This window comes from Triticum dicoccoides, chromosome 1B, assembly GCF_002162155.2.
Source record: "Triticum dicoccoides isolate Atlit2015 ecotype Zavitan chromosome 1B, WEW_v2.0, whole genome shotgun sequence".
Taxonomy (NCBI): Eukaryota; Viridiplantae; Streptophyta; class Magnoliopsida; order Poales; family Poaceae; genus Triticum; species Triticum dicoccoides.
The window spans coordinates 522,267,075-522,288,736 of NC_041381.1; the positions used below are offsets into that span (position 1 = coordinate 522,267,075).

The 21,662-nt window shown below is 42.7% G+C and overlaps 1 pseudogene; it reads right to left on the reverse strand.

Moving 5' to 3' along the window:
- Window positions 1–1,318: 1,318 nt before the first annotated feature.
- LOC119351589 lies at window positions 1,319–1,457 on the reverse strand (annotated as a pseudogene).
- Between the last annotated feature and the right edge of the window lie 20,205 nt (window positions 1,458–21,662).

Here is a 21,662-nt window from a genome sequence, read left to right on the forward strand (position 1 = left end):
CATCCCAAAATTTGAGAGGCATGGAGGCCCCTGCCAAGAGGGCTAGCCCAACTTCTACTATGTGTTCATGCTTACATTCAGCAGAGCCATTCTGTTGATGAGCATGAGGACATGAAACATGGTGTGATATGCAAAGTGTTTGGAAGAAGGAGTTTAATTCTTCATACTCCCCCCCCCTAGTCCGATTGTACTACAATGATTTTGGTAGAAAATTTTCACTCAACCAAGGCTTGAAAATTTTGAAAAACTTGAAAGACATCGAACCTATTTTTGAGAAGGTAAATCCACACAAATTTTCTATAGTCATCTATGAAGCTCACATAGTAGTCATGTCTGCCAACGGATGTAGGGGCAGGACCCCACACATCTGAGAAAATCAATTGAAGTGGTTTGGTAGAGACACTAGTAGATATTGGATAAGGTAATTGATGACTTTTAGCACACTAACAAGAATCACAAATAGTTTCGACATTGCGCTCACCAACAAATGGTAGCTTATTTTTCCTAAGCAATCTTTCAACTAGACAAAAAGCAGCATGTCCTAATCGATCGTGCCACCATGTTGACGAGACTTTGACAACACCATTGGCTTGTTTATTGTATCGCCTAAGCTCTGGAATCAACGGGTAATGCGCTCAAACACATCTACCTCGATAGAGAACCTTCTTCGTTGTCTGGTCCTTGATAAAAAGAAGTAGGGATGAAATTCGAGGAAAACATGATTGTTAATGGCAATTCTATGAACGGAGAGAAGACTTTTACCAGCACTAGGAACATGCAAGATTCTCTTAAGATGAATTCTATCATGAGGGGTACAAATCAATGTGACAAATCTGCATACCTTCTCCACTTGTCGTGTGGATATGATCATTGCCATGGTACTTTTCCTTCATTGTGACTTTCTCAAGTTCATTGGTGATGTGATTAGTGGCACCACTATCAACATACCAATTTGTATCAACTCCGTAGGATCTATCAGCCGCGGCATCTACCTTTTCTTCATCTTGAGAGTCGTCGTCATCTTCGTGATACCGGTACCAACAGTCCTTTGTGGTGTGCCATGGCTTACCACAAATCTGGCAGCAAGGCATCTCTGGTCAGGACCAGTTGGGGCCACCACCACGGCGACCTTTGGACACACCAGGGCGGCCATTGGAGCTGCCGTCATCGCTGTTGCCGCCACCATCATGTCCTCCAGACCTACCCTTCTAGCGGGAAGAGCCATGGACGCGGGAGCCACCACCCCGGCCGCGCATCGGGACATTGCCAGAGGAGCAGAAACCACTTCCTCCCGAGTTGTTGAACTGGGCCATGCGCTGATCGAAGTTGCTCAACATAGCATAGAGTTCGTCGAGGGAGACCGGCGTGACGCGTGCATCGAGGGTGGAGATGAGGGGCTGGTAGTCGACCTCCAACCCATGGATGATGTAGGAGATGAGCTCGTCGTCTTGGATGGCCTTCCCCGCAGCTGCAAGCTCGTTGACGAGGCCGCGGAGAGAGGCGAAGTAGGCGGAAACCGTCTGGTTGCCCTTTTGCGCATTGATGAGCGCCGTCCTGATGTTGTTCACATGGCTCATGGACTGTGATGAAAACATACCTGCCAACATAGTCCAGAGCGCGTGCGCCGTGGTGACCATGGTCACCATGATGAGCACCTCCTTGGAGAGGGTGCTGAGCAAGTAGCCAAACACATGTTGATCCTCCCAGACCCAAATTGGGTGGAGAGGGTTGGGCGCAAAGCTTTCTTTGCCATCCTTGTCTTTGGTGACATGAAGCCTGGCCAGCTCCAGTGTGGTGTCGTCGACGTAGCCGAAGACACCGGCGCCACGCAGATGGGGAGTGACCTGCATGCACCACAACACGTAGTTCGTGTGTGCTAGCTTCTCGGTGACCTGTCCATTGAGGGTAGGTTGGGAGGATCCGGATGAGGAAGACATAGCTAGGCTCAGGATAGATGGGATCTCAGTAGATGGGAAAAGATGGGGCTCTGATTACCATGTGCGATCTAGCGGAACGTCTTGCCTAGCTCAGGCCAACAGGTTCATGTTAAATAGATGGGGCGCACCTCCCATAACAGCGCATACATGTGGTTGAGATTACAATCTTGGAGATGAAGAAAAGGAGATAGAGATAAGATGTTACATGAGATAAACATAGTGCTCTAACAACCTATCTATCTCCTACACCACATATATCTCTGGGCTTGATACGCCGGACTTGTACATGACATGTTTAACACTAACAAGCAAATTTCCCTTAAGAGTTCCTTCAAAACTCACATGTGCTGAATGGAATGGACATAAATCACTTAATACTAACAAGCTAAGGGCATGGGTGAATGCTTGAGAAGCCAAAACTTTTATGTTGTGATCATAAATTCTTTTGTAGGTTGTTTAAACCCATTGGAGTGCCTTATTCATTAAATATCTGGTAGAGCAAATTTCTTCAGTGGGAATACAAATGTTCCCAGGATATTAATAAGAAAAATATCATATCACCTGAGGGATATATGTTACTTACTATGGGACTTCTACAAGTTGTTATGGGAAACAAATAATACAGTTTATAGAGGAAGGGGGGGCAATCACCAAAACAATCCACCATGACCTTGAGCCCTGTAGAGACGGCTAGAAACCTGGGATCACAATGCTGGTAGCAAAAGTGTTGACACGTAGTCAGATATGCAAGTCTAGAAATTGCTACTTCCATGGACAAGGAAGACATCAAAGCCGCCATCGGGAATCAAGGAATGCGCCGCAAATCACTGTTGCCATCCCGGCCTGCAGGACCGGCCACAATGATGCTCCTATAACCACAGTAGCATGGCCCATGCAAGATATCGCTAAGGCGATGCCCTGTCATCTGTCCTCCGCCGACACACGAGCGGTCTAGAGGGCCACAACAACATTCCAACAACAAAGGATGGTGTATAGTTGAAGTTCAAAATAAGGGATGGGGTTGCTCGTGAACTGGGCACCGAGTCCTATTGATGATAGGTTCATCCGAGGAGCTAATGTCACTGGGAAATAGGAGAGCGAGGCTAGGATAAAAGGGTTAATGATATCTCATAGAAAGCTAGGATGGGAAATAGATGAATGAAACAACTCCACTAAGTTCAACACTCTCCACTAAGGGTAATTCACTTAGAAACCACAATAGCAACCGTGAAAAATGTGGTACACAATCACATGAAAGGTCCAGTGGGTGTCGACTACCAAGAAAGGATATTTCTTTTCTAAATTCGATGATGTCACTTTTCCCAAAATTAAAGTGCTAGATGCACTCATCCACCCCCCCCCCCAAATTCTCTTCCATCGAATCCACCACTGTGCAAGCCCGGTGCCTCTTGTTGTAGTGATTCTTCCATGCTCCTGTCCTCCATAAAACTGCCTTATGGCCATACTTGTGTGTTTTACACAATCTAGTCAAGTAGAGATCAAGAGAAAGTCGCATGAACTGCCAAGGGAGCAATGAGGGGGTATGGGTAGGGATATTGTGATCAAACACTCCCTGATTGCACCTTTCATGTGAGATTCATATGGGGATTGTTTGCCTGAATATTTCCCATAGCCTCTACACAATCAAGCGTTGAGCTTGAAGAACTAGTTAGATTATCACCAACTGTTGAATGTGCAAGATGGCTGAAGTCTGGTGTCATTAACTCACGACTCTCTGGCTATTGCATATCTGTTAATAAGCTAAGACGTCTTACTGAAGAAAACTAAACTTTGACAACTTCAAATGTTATGCCATTCACTCTCATCGACACATGATAGATGGTGAAGTGTTTGCATGCTCACGATCTTTTTGGCTACCAACTATCATATCTGTCTTTTTCTGTCATATTCAAACAGTATTGCAAGCTGCGGGAAGGCTCTTGAGTTCCTCTCTTTTTCTCAGGATATACTACGTGAGTTCTTAACCATGAGTGCTGTAGGTGTCTGTCTTTCATATATCTATCTACTCCCATACCATTACCTAAGAAGGAAACTTGCTAACGAAGTTAATATGGCACTTGATGATGCTGAAGAAGCTTTTCGTGCCAAACAACTATTGCGACATCCAAACTCCATACCAAATCTGAAGTGTTATGATGATTGCACAGATATATCAAATTCTTATGAACAATCAGATTTGGCACAAAAGTTTGATGGTCACACATAAGTGAAAAAAGTCTAACACGCAAATCAGGAAATAATGTAGTCATAGATCACAAGATTACCACTAGACATCCAAACCCGTAGCAGAAGTAGAATCGATTTAATGCGTTGGTGTAACTTTTAGTTGTACTACCGTCTCCTCATGGTGCAATGAATTCTCAAGTGTATAGTCATAATGCCTCCAAAGTATCTACACATTGAACATTGCTTGTCTCAACTGTTAGATCTGAGATGGCAACTTTGGATGTGGGAAGAGTGACCCTAAATTTTTAGCTCCTCTCCTTGTAAGGTCATCATGAGCTTCTACGTTTAGTGCCCATTAGAACTCAATGTCATGTCTAATTCAGATCCTAACCTGAATTAGGCTTCAACATATATATGTCATGACATAGATAATAGTGTTCTCTAACATGTTGGAAAATTTTAAATAAAAAAAGTTCATAACCAAAATGAAATACAACGGATAGAAGTTGCATTCAAATTTCCATGTGTTCTATTGTCTTGCAAGCATTTCTTCACGTCTACAAGATAAATGCTTTGAATATGTCTCACTCAATGCAACATACCATCGAGTCATGATGCTAATCATCCGAAATCTTACTGCACGGTTCGACCTTAAGGAAAAACAAATGGGATCGCCAATGTAAAAAGAAAAGAAGAATGTCCAAAAAATGGGGTCGCCACTAGTAGTTGAAATGCCAACAAGAAAGAAGAACAAAGGATGAAGGCCCAGCGAAACCGGTTCAGTTATCTTCTTCCCGGAGATGAGATGGAGACCATGTTTCATGCCTTCCAGCGGCTCGCCTCCATGGATTCGATGACTCGGTGTCAGGGGTGCTTGCGCTTGGAACAAAGTGTGCAGGCACTAGCCACACAACCACCTCTGTCGTAACGGTCGCACATCTCCACCAGGACCACAACCTACCACCACCCAGGTAACCCTCCCTCCTTTCGGCAATTATGCTCATTCATTTTTGCAATCTGTGAATAATCCCCAATTCTCTCATAGCACCACTCTTCCAATGTTGTCGGCTATAAATCAGCTTGATGGTTGGGGCTACGCGCACTTCACAAAAATTCAAATAGGGAGGGAGTCGTCAGAATTTCTTTGGAGGATGTGGGGAATGGATGTTGGGATGGGGAACTTAGGTATGTTGTACCACGAGCTGCAGGAGCGGCTGCTTTGTAGGCTCCATACCCTGAACGCGGTGTTGTAGGGCCTGTTCTTCATTGAGGAGGACCCTCTCTAGATTGCGCAAGACCTCGACGTTCGTGAGCATGAGGTTATGTCCCGCGCCAACGCCATGGGTGTGGGGGATTTCCTCAACGGTGGGACTTTAGCATTGAGGTGAATTATCCCCACCTTTGCCTCCCTCCTCTCTCTCCATGATTTTTTATATTAGATTAGAGATTTCTATTATTCCTGTAGTGTGCAAACACATTTTGTAAGATAGATTTTCCACTTTTCCCGTGAAATAATGCTACATAGCTTGTGTATGCAAAAAAACCAGGAAAAATGGTTCAAACAACAAGCTTACATGTAGTTATATCTTATGATAAAAGTTAGTGGAAGCGGTCACTTGCATAGTCCCTGATTATAGGACTTGAATTTTGCATCCTTTAGGACATTAAAATAACTTCCTCTGAATTCCCCATTAAGTACTCATCGTAAAAATAATGAACAACCTTTATAAAAGGGACACAAGCAAGAGTTCACATTTGTGAATTATTCAAGTTAGGATGTTTTCCTATTGGCTCTCCTCATTCCCCTAGAATTGCTACTCCACATCATTTCATGAACCTATGTTTCTTTTCGTTGATAGGTTTCGAAGAAGGCACTAGAGGTATGGGACCTCTAATTTATCTCCATGTATTCCCAAGCTGCAGCAGCATCCCAATCTAATCCTGAACTGGAAACTGCCATCATCTGCCACTTCCAGAATCACTGGTTATGCATTAGGGACGTGGATGGGGAGTGGTATAACTTCAATAATCTATATCCGTCCCCTCTCTCATTTTTTCCTTTCCGCGTACCTTGACACCATGAGGGGGCTTGGCTCGAACAGCTATGTCATAAGGGGCACTTTCCCCAGGGATTGGCCTACTGACAAGAATGATTTTGGCCAGTGGCTGACGCCAGATGGAGCCAGGATCATTGCACATTTATGGTTCGAGCGCGGCAGAAACAAGAGAGAAACACTGCATTAGCAGTGGTCTCGAGGAGGTATCTCACAGTGGGGGTAGCCGCTAGCTTGAGGAACCTTGAAGTCCCAGGCACCAAGACTGAAGTACATAGTTGCCAACATGCCTATGATGCAAGTGGAGAGTGCTGATAACCTGAAGGCAGCAATATCTATTAGCTCGATGCCATTTGAAGCTCCGATGACTAGTTCTCATCCCGCACAATAAGAGAGAATTTTGACCACGATGGAGGAACCTAGCTCTGGTAACTTTGAAGGGTCGATCGAAGAAGATTAGGATGTAATATTTCTTCTTCATTCACATAGGAACATTCTTTAATGCGAAAAGAAAATGAAGTCTCCGTTCACTGGAGCAGCTATTGTGAACTTATGATATGATGTAATGATTTGGATGCTGGATTGAACCCATGTGATGATGATATTTACGTGCACACATTCAACTTCAGTCAAATGAGTCTGAGCATCTCTTTTTCTAAATTTGTTGGAATTCATTTGAAATGCTACTACTATAGAATAGATATCGGGGTTGGCTAGATGCCTAGATCTCAAGTTCCCTTCTTGCCTTATCTAACATAAGGTTTGGCTACCTGTATAAGAGTGGATGGGTTGTTCTGTGTAGAGCATAGTCCAAAACATTCTTATGGATATACTGAAGGTTCATATATGGGCTGGCATGTAATAATAGGTTTATCTTCGATCCTTATACTCTTCCACTTTTACTGTATGGGTTAAATGATGTGTACTTGAGGTTGAGGGTAGTCTATTATGTCCTTTTGATATTAAGCTTTTCTACGCATAGCAAAACATTCCTTATCTTTCAATTGTTTCAAGTGCATATGTGGGTATGTCATATTTCAATCAAATAACAATCTGTCGCATTTCGCAGTTTGTGATGATCAATGCTGCTTTGCACAAGACCCAAAAGGGATATCTATGAATACTAGCTATCTAATAGGTTATTAGTGATAGGAAAATGGCCAAATTGGCTAAGTTATAGGCAACCCTGTAACTCCTGCAGAAAAAACATGCTCTAATGAGCAGAGCACAAACTGTCACACCTTCATAGCTGGGAATTCTGGCATCTCCCTGCACTCTGTCTAGTTGTGGATGCTATATTGGACTAATAGCCCACTTAATCTGAAGGTGGCGTTTCATCCGAGCAATCCACATGACGCGGCATGGAGGAAACAAGGACACATAGTTGCATCCACAAGGTTCACAGTTCACAGTTCACACATCACAGCCCAGAGGGAACCTGCTACCTGTGTGAGGTTAGAGGCAAGCACATATATGTGTCTCATCAATTAAGCAGGAGACATGACCTCTCCATCAATTCCATTTTCGAACTGCACCAGTCGATCAAGCAATGTTGGGGATATCTCTTATTAGGCACTTATCGGTCAACCCATGATAAGGGGTAAATTAGCCAGTTTATCGGTATATTAGCCGATTTATCACTATATCGACTGACTTATCAACCAATTTATCTTATCGACTAGAAACAGGTAAGGGATAAATCGGCCGATTTATCGAAATATCGTAGGGTATCTTGAACAGTGCGATCAAGCATTCATTCAAAGTTCTACCGTCCTAAACGAGATGTCACGGGAATGTCAGGTCGCCTCTTGGTGATAAACATAGGTGGGAGCAAGTGATGAAGCCCGAGTTAGCTAGCTAACAGATTCTCGGACAGCCATGCATATTGTGCCGAGCCTTTAGTTGCATCATGTAACCAGATCTCCACCAAGGGAAATTCACTTAGAAACCACAATTGCAACCATGAAACACATGCTCTACACATGTCATTTCTACAAACTACACAATCACACAAAACACCCATAGTGGGTACCATCTACAAAGAAAGGATATGTCTTTCGAGATGCGGTGATGACACTTTTTCCAAAAATTTAAGTGCTAGATGCACTTCTCCACCCCCCCCCCCACAAAAAATCTCTTGTACCGAATCCACCATTGTGCAAGCCCATGCCTCTTGTCACAAAAGTTGATGGCCGTGCAATCTAATTTGGCACAAAAGTTTGATGGTTGCACAAAAGTGAAAAAAATCTACGACACGAACCGGGAAATAATGTATTCAAAGCTTACAAGGTTACCACTAGACATACAAACCTGTAGAAGAAGTAGAATCGATTTACCGCATTGGTGCAACTTTAGTCGTACTACCTTCTCATGGCTCAATGACTCAAGTGTATAGTCACAATGCCTCCAAAGTCTCTACAAGTTGAGGGAGAAAACATTGCTTGTCCGGGCTATTAGATCTGAGCGAGCAACTTTGGACATCGGAAGAGTGACCCTAAAATGTTTGCTCTTCTCCTTATAAGTGTAATATCCCAATTTTTAATTTGGATGTTATGCATAGATCATTCATATGCATTTCATACTTAATTGCATTTTGGTTGTGATCCAAGAAATCTTAAGCAACTCAAAACCAAAGGAGAGAGTTGGAGGTTTCATAATTTTCATATTTGAATTTATTTCAAATTTGAAAAGTGGGTCAATTTGATTTTCAACAATTTCTTTCCAGTTATTTCAATTCAATAAAAATAAATGAGAGGAGATAAAATGACTTCTTCAAAAAAGAGGAGAAATATTGGAAAAGAAATTTTGAAATCAAATTATTATTTTATTTGAATTTTATTTGCAACTTTATTTGAATTAGAGAAAACATGCATTTAAAAAAATTGCATTTAGCCCAGAAAATGTTCATCTTGTCCCAAATATTAGGTATGGATGGTGAAAATTGTTTTTGGAATTTTTAGATTTTTATTTTTATTTAATTAGGACTTTCTTCACGGAAATCGTTAAAAAAGGTTCCTGGGCTGGCCCAGCCACGACCCAGCTCGCGCCGCCCCGCCCGACCGACTCCGAGCAAGAGACCGGCCGTCGCATGCCGCCGCCGCCGCGGAGTCCCGCTCGGACTCCACCTCCGCCCGATGCCGGCCCCTTCCGCAAGAAGCCCTCCCCTGGCCCCTTTATATAAGGCCGACCCCGGCCCCCTCCACCACATCGACCGCTATCATCCCACGCATCACCTCCGCCGCTGCAGTGCCACTTCGCTGCCCGCGTTGCCGCCGCACTTAGCCGCCGCCGCCCCCAGCGCCGCACCCCGCCGCCGGAGCCGCCTCGCCAGGAGCCGCCGCCGACGTCGCCTCGCCCGCAAGTCACCACCGTCGTTGACCTCGCCGCCGCTGCCGGTTAACCGATATAAACCGATTCGGTTCACCGGTCTTTTCTCAGTTTAGTTTTGTTTTTTTAGTTTCGGTTATCAGGTTTAGATCGATTAGTTTTTTCGTTAGTTTAATTAACGGACGTTCACCCATTAGTTTATTTTAACAAACGAATTCTTTCGTTAGGTTCTGTTAGCGGCCGTTCGTTTTGTAGATATATTTTTTGTTTAATTTTCACCCAGGGACCTATCCACGAATAGTTTTCTCGCGATTTAGCCCCTAATCTTAAAACTAGCGTAACTTTTAGCTCGTTTATCCAAATTAGATGAAACCACCGCCTAATCTTTGTAACGAATCCCCTCTTTTCAGTAAACCAACTTGAACATGATTTTGACAATTTAAAATTTGAGTTTAGTTTAGATTAGTATTCGATCTTGTTTTGTTTGTATCTTGAGTTCGATCTTGTTAAGATCAACTCCACATGAAAATAATGTTGTTAGGTGTTGTTTTTTGTTTAGTTTAGTCGTTTGTTTGTGTTGAGTTTTATTTGGATCTTTTCGTGATTTCTCTTTGTTTCGTTTGATTGATTGCTTATGTATGCTACTGTTTATCTACGCTAGATTACCCAGAGTGTGAAGCTTGTTACTACAAATCTCTAGAGTTTGCAGATCGTTAGCAAGGCAAGTTACACTTTGACCATACTTTTCTATACTCAGTTTTTACTATGCATTAGTATTGCCCCCCAAATATTTGCATGAGTAGGATTGGGAACATGTGGTTTGGTTGTAGTACTTGAGGTAGGAACCTATTACCTTTGATCACCCCAGGAATACATGTTATGCTCTATCCTTGCTTAGCCATGCTCGTAGACGGGGATTGGATCATGATACACATGGAAGTTGTGAGAGTTATTAATATTGGATAATATTAAGGTAGCAACTTTAATACACATCTGGGTGGATTGGTTGGGGCACCTGGAGAATCCAGTGTTTGTTCGTCTGGGAAATCCCGGAGTACCCATGTGATTTTTTCCTCGGTTCGCCACCCAGGCTCAAAGGGATCATATGATATTTTATGCATAGAGACTTCCATGTGCAGCCACAAGCCATTGTGGGCTCTAGCGTAGTTGAGTAAGTTGTATGAGCTCTCAGAGAGGTGGACTAGCAGATGTAGGGGAAAGTAGGTGTACCGGTCTGCCCGGAGTAGAGAGTTAATGCTTCAAAAAGGCTATGTCTCGATCTTCCGATCATGGATGCGATCGAGTCTTGTGGGGAAAAGACATCTTGAGTACCTGGAATTAATTGAATTGGGTTTAATGATGATACTTTTTTAGTTGGGATTTGAGTTGGAGGAACCTTCTCAAATATTGGTTCAACTTGGGAGTAGTAAATTAATTTATTCCTTTGTTGTAGGGAAAAACTAGCTTTATGAAAAATCTTAAACTTAGAGCCTCCACCAGCTAAATATTGCATGTAGATATAGTTCTTGCATTCATTGCTTTATAGTGTAACTCTGTCAGCATATTCAATGTGCTGACCTACATGGCTGCAACGTCTCATGTTGTAGACTTCTCAGACGACGAATAAGGTGCGATAGGTCGTTGTCATGCACTCAGCTATGCCATTGGAGTTGATGGACTCATTTACCTTCGAAGCTTCCGCAGTTATTTAGTTTAGGTGGCCTTCAGCCATATTATTTGTGTAATCATACTCTTTATGAGGACCTCGATGTAATAAGTGTGTGATTGAACTCTGTTATAATTCCTCGAGTGTTGTGTGTGTGAGCATTACTGATCCAGGAATAACACTTAAGCATAAAGACTTCGGTCAATTGGGATAGTGCTCGCTACAAGAAGGTCATTAAAGCTTCTACATTTAATAATCATTAGAACTCGATGCCATGTCTAATTCTGATCCTAACCCTAATTAGGATTCAACATATATATGTCATGACATAGATAATAGTGTTCTCTAACATGTCGAAATATTTTAAATCAAAAACTCCATAACCAAAATGAAGACATCGAATAGAAGTTGCATTCAAATTTCCATGTGTTCGACTAGCTTGCAAGCATTTCTTCACGTCTACAAGATAAATGCTTTTATATCTCGCTCAATGCTACACACAGTCGAGTCATTACGCCAATCATCCGACATCTTACTCCACCATTCGACCTTAAGGAAAAAGAAATGTTTTTTCCAATTTTTAAGAAATAAGAATGTCAAAAAATGAGGTCGCCACTAGTAGTAGCAACATTGGCTAGAAAGTAGAAGAAAGGACGAAGAAAGGACAAAGGCCCAAAAAAAGCAGTTCAGCCATCTTCTTCCCGAAGACGCCGTTTTTTTATTAATAATAATGAATAATCACGTAATTACGAAACCGGGAAAGGATTGATCTAATTATTAAAATTAGGAAGGACGCCGAGGAAAACATCATCCAGACCTGGACGTTATTACGCCCAGCGTTCCTACCTGGACGCTAGTATCAACCCCGTCCTAGGTTGGCCCCACTCGCAACCAAGCCGGTTGACTCTGCTTTGGGTGTTTCGTCCCCCCGAGCTCCTCTCCACCGCCGCCGCCGCCCTCCACCTCTCCCCGGCCACCGCCGCCAACGCCGCCCTCCGCCTCTCTTCAGCCGCCACCGTCAACGCCGCCGCCCGCCTCTCCCCGGCTGCATCTGCGTTAACCTCCCACCTCTGCCTCGTCCCCTCGTCCACCTCCTGACGGTGAAAGTAGGCTGCGCCACAGCGACGAGTCTAGCGGACGTGATAGCCAATCTCTCGTATCTCCACCGCATTCTCCACATCTCGTCCGTTCCTCGTCCCAGCTAACCCAGCAGCGTCAATCGTGGCCCGCAGTAGAGCACCACAGGTGTGTTGACGCTCAAAAATGGCATGACCGCAAAGAGTGACTTGAGTCTATAATGGGATGAGCCTAAATTATGAGTTAATGTCACCATTTGATGGCCCTCTTCAAGATGATCGAAATAAATATGAAGATGGACCAAAACGGAGCTCAAGTGCAAAAGATATGACAATTTTGGAGATACCCGTGTTGACACCAGATTGAAGAATGGCATGAAACCAAATTAAGACTGTCTCGGATGGAAAATGTTACAACTGCAAAGTTGTGCGTCTCGTCAAAACGGTTGATTTTGATATAAAAATCGTCTTAATCCGAGGTCGTATACAACCTGTGGAGGCAAAACAAGGTCAGAAACAGAAGCTGCAGAGTCATTTCGGACCGACCGAGTTGATTTGATCGTCAGACCGAGTTGGTCCGAAAATTTACCAGAGAGTTGGCAATGTTGACTCGGTAGGACCGAAATGAACCAATCGATGAGACCGAGTTGGTCCGAGAAATTGCCAAAGATTCCTGTCCGAGTTTGGTTAGGGTTTTTGATGTTTTGGATGGACTTTTTAGTCCTTTTCTTGTACGGGAAGTACAGCCGCCTCATAAATAGATGAGAGGTGACGGCCGATTGAACAACACACAATCGAACAAATCTATCTATATCTTTTACCTTTACTTTTCCTTCTCCCTTGTTCTTCTTCTTCTTCATTCTTCGTTCGTTCTTCTTTTGCAGGGCGGTGAACCTCGAGGCCCTAGGGGCGGTCGGGCCGACCTAGGGCAGCCCATAGCCACCGCGCGCCCTGACGGGGTCCTTCCCGGGCGTGTGGGGTTTCGGGTCTACAAAAGCGTTCGCCGGATTGTCTTGCGTACCACGCTTCCGGACGGGTCTCCTTCGACGGGAGCTGCGGTGCATCACCCTCGGCGTTGGAGGTACACGGTGATGTGTTCGTGTGCGAACACACTTTTTGGTGACTCCGCTGGGGACGAAGCTTTGAACGGTCTTTGGCCCGTTCTTGCTATGAAAGGATCGTCATCTAGGGTTTGCAGTCTACAAAGGTAATATGAATACCCAATTCCCTACTGTAGATGCAAATAATTCATATGGTGTTACTAGATCGTTCAATGAGTATACTATATGGGCTAGCCCTAGTTTTTTCAATAATGCATCTAATTATGTGCAAGGGCCGATTCAAAGTAATTTGCATGCTTCAACTTCTTATGATACTAGTAACCTGCACCATATGTATCCCAACTCTCATGCATCGGCAACCCCACAAATTGTTATGCCGATGAACAACATGGTGAGTTCAGTTAGTAAATTCGAAACACCTTATGTTAGATTTTCCAATGTCATGCAAGAAAGTGTTTCACCCTTTTATTCATCGGCAAGTAATGTGCAATATACTAATCCAACCATGCTGATGAACGAGAGAATTGGCCATGCTATTACTAGCTATTTGGCCAGTTATTCCCAACCGTCATATGCTACACCTCGTGACAATAATTTTTCAGCACCATACACAACTGTAGATGTTCATAATTCGGCTTCCGACCTTCCTAGTCATAGCCAAATGAATGTAAATTTTACAGGAGCGGTTGTGCCCAATATTGTAGAAGATGAGGTAGTAGTGACTGCATTGAAGAGTTTAGCCCAAAATAAGAGGATTAGTGCTCTTTGCCTTGAACAACATGAAAGGGGGCTATTTTTTAATTATGCCGCAATAAAAGCTAGAGTTTTGCAAGAAGATGAATCTTTGCCAATTGATAAAATTGGCGAGCAAAAATATGGTTTTACAACAAAGCATATGCCTTCACCTAGTACTACATCATATTATACACCCCCTACACAATTGCAAAATTTCTGCAACACTCATGTGTCATTGCCGAAAGAATCTAAAAGCATTGGGGGCAATCATATCCGGAGTGGGCTGAGATTGAGAAAAAACTTAAAGCCAATTTTACCGCTTGCCGCCATAAACAAATAGAGAAGGAATTGGCTTAAATAAAAGAAGAATTGCCAATTGGTAGAATCAATGAAAAGAAGGATGATTCGGAACATGAAGGTGCTTCCGTTAAAAAAGCCGAATCAAGTAGTTTATATTCTGAGTCCATCAAACCCAAAGCGGCAAGCATTATTGAGAAAGGGCATCGCAATCATAGGAAAACGACCATGCTTGATTTTTCTGAAGTTAAGGGAACCTACTTCCCGCCCTATGAGTTCCATGCCATAGAAATTGACAAGCCTCAAGCACAAGAGCAAGTAGCCGAACAAAGTTTGGCTGATAAGGATCTTCAAGGTAATGATGCACGGAATAAAGAAAAAGATGATGAAAAGGTGTTGGAGAGTCATCCAAAGACGGAGCAAGATGTTCTTCAAGTGGCACCACCATCATGCTCTCCCAACATATTTGAATAGGTATGCATAGAGAGTAATTTACCTATTTTCAGATTTGGTTGCAACTTCATTATTGATGCATCTATAAGAAATATTCTCATAAGTAATTTTGAAAGACCAATGAAGAAGGGTAATTTACTTGTTAGCAATAAAATTGTTATGGAACATATCGGTCCACCCATTGCGCCATTTATAAAGACCGATAATGACTTATTGCTACAGCGAAAGCTTTCCCCGTTGCTTTATCTAAAGTTCATATCTAGTTGGGTAGCTTTGCTTATTTCGTACTTGGCTTGCACTTGGTCTCAACTGAGACATGTATGTTCTAAATATCTTTGTTTCAGAAATTTAAAGCCAAGGTTAAATTCTATTGAGAAAACCGATGCTAATATAATATCTTATCGAAAGACATCGGAGATAGAGTGGAAAACAAAATGCATAGCCGAATGGGGAGATTCCAAATCTGAACCATTCATTTGCTTATCTCCAAAGCCGTTCACACAGCAAGATCGGCTAGAAACAAGAAGTATACCTTCAATTCAAGCATGTGTGATCAAATATTTGATTTATTGCTAAAAAATAATTACATAAGAATTCTTGATCACCATGTTGAGCCATCTATCCAAGGATGAATGTATTGTAAGTTGCATGATTCGTTCAAGCATAATTTTGAGGATTGCAACATGTTCCGTCAAATAGTTAAATCGGCCATTGAAAAAGGACGATTGAAGTTTGTTGAAACACCAGGAGATGACCAGTCTATTCCGATTGGTCCCGATGGCAAAAAGTTTTTGCATCGGCTCCTTCAAGCCGATCCATTCAAAGAGAAGGTAAAAACTGCAGGTGATGGGATCAAGCTTTCAAGTAAAGAAGTGGTTGAAGAGCATAATGAACATAATCTTGAGGGCAAGTCCATCGAAGCTACAATGAAGATACCAAGTACTGGGGGCAGCAAGCAAATCCAAAGATCGGTGCAAGCACAACCAAAGAAAACAAAGGCCGACGTAAGCACAAAGGTAAAAAGCCAAAAGTCACTTTCGCACAACTATTGGAAAAATATCAGAAGATAAGTGAGAAGAACATTGCTTATCGGCCAACTAATGCAAAAGCATCAAGATCACCCCCTAGGCACAAACCCAAGGATCGATATTGGCAAGAAGAGAATTTGAATGCAACTTGTTCATATCCTTACTTTAGGCCGCCAATGCCAATGTCGTGGATGCCTCCCTATGCTCATGTAGATCCATATCCATCATGGGACAGGTATGATACAAGGGAACACTCTCCATCTTATTTTAGAATATCTCACCAATATTATGCAGCTCCAAGAAAAACAACATTTGAACAATCACATGTTAAAGACTGTTTCAATCATAAGGAATCGGTCTGGAGCTCAAGGAAGAAGAAAGAGGTTGTCAAACAAGTTTACCGCGTTAAAAGAGATGGTCGTAAGAGTGCTACTTCAGATTTGATCTCAAATGAAAAAGAGCCAATAAAAGTGTTGACATTGGCTACTAAAGGCAATGAGATGAATCAACCAATTATTGAGAGTCAAATTGCCAAATCTGAAGAAAAGAAGTTGAGAGTGCGCAAGGCCAAGAAAGAATTGCCATTGGTCAAAACAGAATCACAGCCGAGATGCCCACTCGGCTTATCATATTGGCAAAAGAAGAAATTACAAAATCTTAGTGCACAAGAGCTGAAAAAGAAGAACATGGCATGGGTTCCCAAGAAGATCAATCAAGACAAAAATGATGTGCATGCTTCTATTGCAACAAGTACAATAAAAGTGAAGAAGGAAAAGAATGAAAGCAACAAACAATTAAGCCGAAGGTGCGCATAACAACATCAAAATCTTTGGTTAGCACATCATCCATTTTCTTCAACCATGTCGTTGATACCTTTGCCATGGAATTCATCCCTAGGTATGATCAATTACCCTCCATGGATTTATTTTGATCCATGGATGCAACATAATTTTCTATATCATGAAAGGGTATTACCGAATTACTATACATTTGGTTAGTTACATTGTTGCTAATACAAAGGGGCCGAAATATTTTATTCCTATTTTATTTTTTTATTTCGGCTATACATACTTTGGTGGGTGAATTCTACATGAACCTCATGTTAATGGCCGATATTTATCTATCGCCCTAAGAATATGTCAAAGCATGGCCGGTGTAGTATCCTAACATCGTCCTTAGTTCAATTGGAGACTAAAACAAGCCTCATGCCGCTTAAAATATTTTTTCACAATGATCAAAGCCGAATATAAAATTTTATTCGGTTTGGATCTTTTGGTTGCCATAGGTGCTATACATATTGAGGCTTTGGGTGATTCGTTATGAGTAGTACAACAAATATCCAAGAGTTATCAATGTTTTGACGAATCACTTATAGTTTACTTGAGGTATGTCTTGATGCAAAATTTACCTTGGGTTCCTTTAACATTGTTCATATTTCTAGACATGACAATTCAAGAGAGTTGGCACAGTAAGCATCTGGCTACTATGTTAATTATGGTGTATTGCATTTATGTCAATAGCCGATGCTTAGTCTCGTCAACAGAGGTAAGGCCGAACCGAAGTCCACCGCTTCGGCCACTAATGATTTTTTTATGCAGGCGAAAGCAACGATTTGAGAAAGTTCATTGTTGATTACCTGCAAAGTCCTAGCAAAAGGGTGATTAATATGGTCCGTAGGATGACCCTGAGATACATATCTATGGAACTTCATCATCGGATTGTTAACAAAGTTGAGAAGGTTTCACCCAAGTTTACATCAAGGATTCAAACCAATAATGGCCGATATATATTTATCGCCCTAAGCACATGCAAAGTGGACGATGGAGTGTTGACATCGTCCTTAGAACCAACACAGTACAAGTTAGTTTTCGGCACGCTACCTTTGCCGAAAAATAGGGGGGCATGTGTTGACGCTCAAAAATGGCATGATCGCAAAGAGTGACTTGAGTCTATAATGGGATGAGGCTAAAATTATGAGTTCATGTCACCATTTGATGGCCCTCTTCAAGATGATCGAAATAAATATGAAGATGGACCAAAACGGAGCTCAAGTGCAAAAGATATGACAATTTTGGAGATACTCGTGTTGACACCAGATTGAAGAATGGCATGAAACCTAATTAATACGGCCTTGGAAGGAAAATGTTACAACTGAAAAGTTGTGCGTCTCGTCGAAACGGTGGATTTTTATATAAAAATCGTCTTAATCCGAGGTCGTATGCAACCTGTGGAGGCAAAACAAGGTCAGAAACAAAAGTTGCAGAGTCATTTCGGACCGACCGAGTTGATTTGATCGGTGAGACCGAGTTGGTCCGAAAATTTACCAGAGAGTTGGCAATGTTGACTTGGTAGGACCGAAATGAACCAATCGGTGAGACCGAGTTGGTCTGAGAAATTGCCAAAGATTCTTGTCTGAGTTAGGTTAGGGTTTTTGACGTTTTGGATGGACTTTTTAGTCCTTTTCTTGTACGGGAAGTCCAGCCGCCTCATAAATAGATGAGAGATGACGGCCGATTGAACAACACACAATCGAACAAATCTATCTATATCTTTTACCTTTACTTTTCCTTCTCCCTTGTTCTTCTTCTTCCTCGTTCTTCGTTCATTCTTCTTTTGCAGGGCGGCGAACCTCGAGGCCTAGGGGCGGTCGGGCCGACCTAGGGCAGCCCATAGCCGCCGCGCGCCCTGACGGGGTCTCTCCCGGGCGTGTGGGGTTTCGGGTCTACAAAAGCGTCCGCCGGATTGTCTTGCGTACCGTGCTTCCGGACGGGTCTCCTTCGACGTGCGCTGCGGTGCATCACCCTCGACATTGGAGCTACACGGTGACGTGTTCGTGTGCGAACAAGGTGGGCACTGTCTTTTTCTCTTAAACTGGTGTACGATTCTTCCTGGTCTCCAATTGAAGCTTGTTACTACAGTAGATGCTAGCAAATCTCTTCTATGTATATCGTTACTTGTCTCTTTTTGTGATTGATAGATTGATACTGATAGTTCATCAAACCGAAATAATGTGTATTCCTGAAATTTCATGAGTGTAACATGGTCCTTGTAAGAAGTTAAGAGTAATTGATTGCTATTCTTGATGATGCAGCTTTACTTTACTGATTTTCAGTTGTTTCATAAGCACAAGTCTGAATGAGAGTAGGATTAATTGAGGTTCATCTACTGGAGTATTTTGAAGAATAAATGCAAATGATTGACATGGTATGTCACTTGAACTCCTTAAATGTTGTTTTATCTTGTAACAGGGTACTAAAATGAATACAAGTCAGCGTTTCAGTGATTTATTATGGATGCCGCACAGCCAGCATAAAATATCCAAATCTTGGGAAAATGTGAGTATTTATCGAATTTCCATGTTGTCTGTTGCACTTTGTGGTTGGCTGAAACTGATTTTTGTATATCTTAATGCAGCCTAACATTTGCTTGAATGTTTGGTGTCATCGTGTTGGCATTCCAGTGGATCCTCTTTGTAGCGCAGCCTTAGAGAACCTTGGTTTTTATCAAATTGCAAAAATGACGAAAATCAATGTCGACAAATATTTGATATCAGCATTGGTCGAGCGTTGGCGGCCTGAGAAAAATAGTTTTCATTTACCTGTAGGAGAAATGACCGTTACACTACAAGACGTGAGTTGTTTGTGGGGGTTGCCTATCCATGATAAACCACTTATTGGCAAAGCTGATGCTGCATGGTCTGGATGATTGAGAGGTTGCTTGGGATTCCTGTAGATGAACAACACATGAAGCAAAAGAGAAGGCGGAAAGATGATGACAATGTTGCTGTGAAGAATTCACAATACTCTTTAAATTTGGGTAAACTACGAGAATGCTTCCAGGTGATGCCGGATAATCCAGTGGATCGAGAGATTCATTGGCATGCTCGAGCGATTGTTCTAGAAATCCTTGGCTCCACGGTGTTCACTGATACATCTGGAGATGGAGTGCCAGCTATGTATCTTCAGTTTATGCAGAATGCAGGGCAACCAAAGAGTATAGTTGGGGAGCAGCTGTTCTTGCTATGTTATATAGACAGTTGAGCATGGGGGTTGAGAAGGAGAGATTAAAAATTTCGGGGCCTTTGTTGCGGCTACAGTTATGTTCCTGGTCCCATTTGCCACTTGGTCGCCCTAAAAATATTATTGAGAAGCCAAAGGAAAGGGAGGAACCTGGAGATGAGGAAGATGAAGAAGTAGACTTGGATTATAACCCTGTATTTGGAGCAAAGTAGTGTGCTGGACATGAATTTGATGTTCCACATAATGCGGGTATCGTACTGTACTCACCTCATCTATTAGCCATTGTTTGTGTTATGCCAACTAACTTTTCTCACTTGCAAATGAACTATATAGGTACCGAATATTATCCAAATCAGATATATTTGATTCGAGAAGGTGCAATTGAATGGTAACCATATGAAGACCTTCTGGATGAGATGCCTGTCGAAGTACTGGATGAGATATACTCCGGGAGAGGTTTCACAACATATCTCAATGTTGGTGAAGCCATGATAGATGGAGGAGCACCTGTGATACATTCTGGAAAACCACCGAGCGAGGTTTGATGTAATGAGCAATGCATTGCACTTTCATAGGTTCGTTCCTGATTTCAGTTCTTCGGATGTCCCTTGCAGTATTGACTTGGTTCAACATGTCTCCATTTGGCGAGATGTTAACATATAGCTCTATCACTTGCCATGTTGTCCGAGACTTCGTCTTCTCAAAAATCATGGTCCATCCTCTTTCCTCATATATTGGAACTAATTAAAAATATTGTGGTCCAGGAGCTCCAGTATCCAAGCGAGCTTGCATATTCAGGTTGTACTGATCATCGCCAACTCGAAGTCCTCGGCATATCTCACTCTTGACATCTTCAAAAGTGGTTTTCTCGATGCTGGAAAAGTGACTTTGGGAGGAACACTATAATACACACCCGTGGATCCATGTTGCACTTCACCATCCACATATGCCAGTACGATTAACATGTTTTTATTTTCACCTGCTAACATGAACATGCAAGGTGTAAATATGGCAACCTTACATTGATCTGCTGCGGACTTTGTAAAGTTGAATTTTTGCAACCTATCAATTCTCTTAAACATACCAATTTCAAACTGTACCACCACATGAATATTGAAACCAAATTTCTAAATTGGACAAAGAACCAACAAAGATGCAAGACAACCGTAGCACAACTCTCATGTTCCAGCCGCGAGATGATTAGAGGATCCTAATGGTGAGCCGGGAATAAGAGAGATAGGGCTACCGTGATCAGAGACGTCGAGTGATGGGGGCTGGTTAGCACATGGCGACGTTGACGAGCGGCGATTCCATGCGTTCTAGGGTTTACAGGCGACAAAACTTCCGTCTGTTTGAGAAGAACGATTCAGTTTAATCTTTTTAACTGCGGCGGATCAAACCAGTTATGAGGACGGGGTTGACACTAGCGTCCAGGTCAGAACGCTGTCCGTAATAACGTCTAGGTCTGGACGCTGTTCTCCTCAGCGTCCTTCCTATTTTCTAAATTTAGACCAATCCTTTCCCAGTTTCGCAATTACGTGATTATTAATAAAAAAATCGGCCGAAGACGAGTTGCAGACCCCGCGTTTTGGGACTTCCAGTGGCTCGCCTCCGTGGCCCCAACGACTCAGAGGCAGGGGTCCTTGCGCCCAGAACAAATTGTTGAGGGCGCTCGCCACACAACCTCCTCTGCCGGAACGACCGCGCGCCTCCACCAGGGACCACAACCCTGCACCACCCAGGTAACCCTTCCTCCTTCCGATAATAATTATGCTCATTCATTTTTGCAACCTGCGATTAATCCCCAATCGTCTCGTAGCGC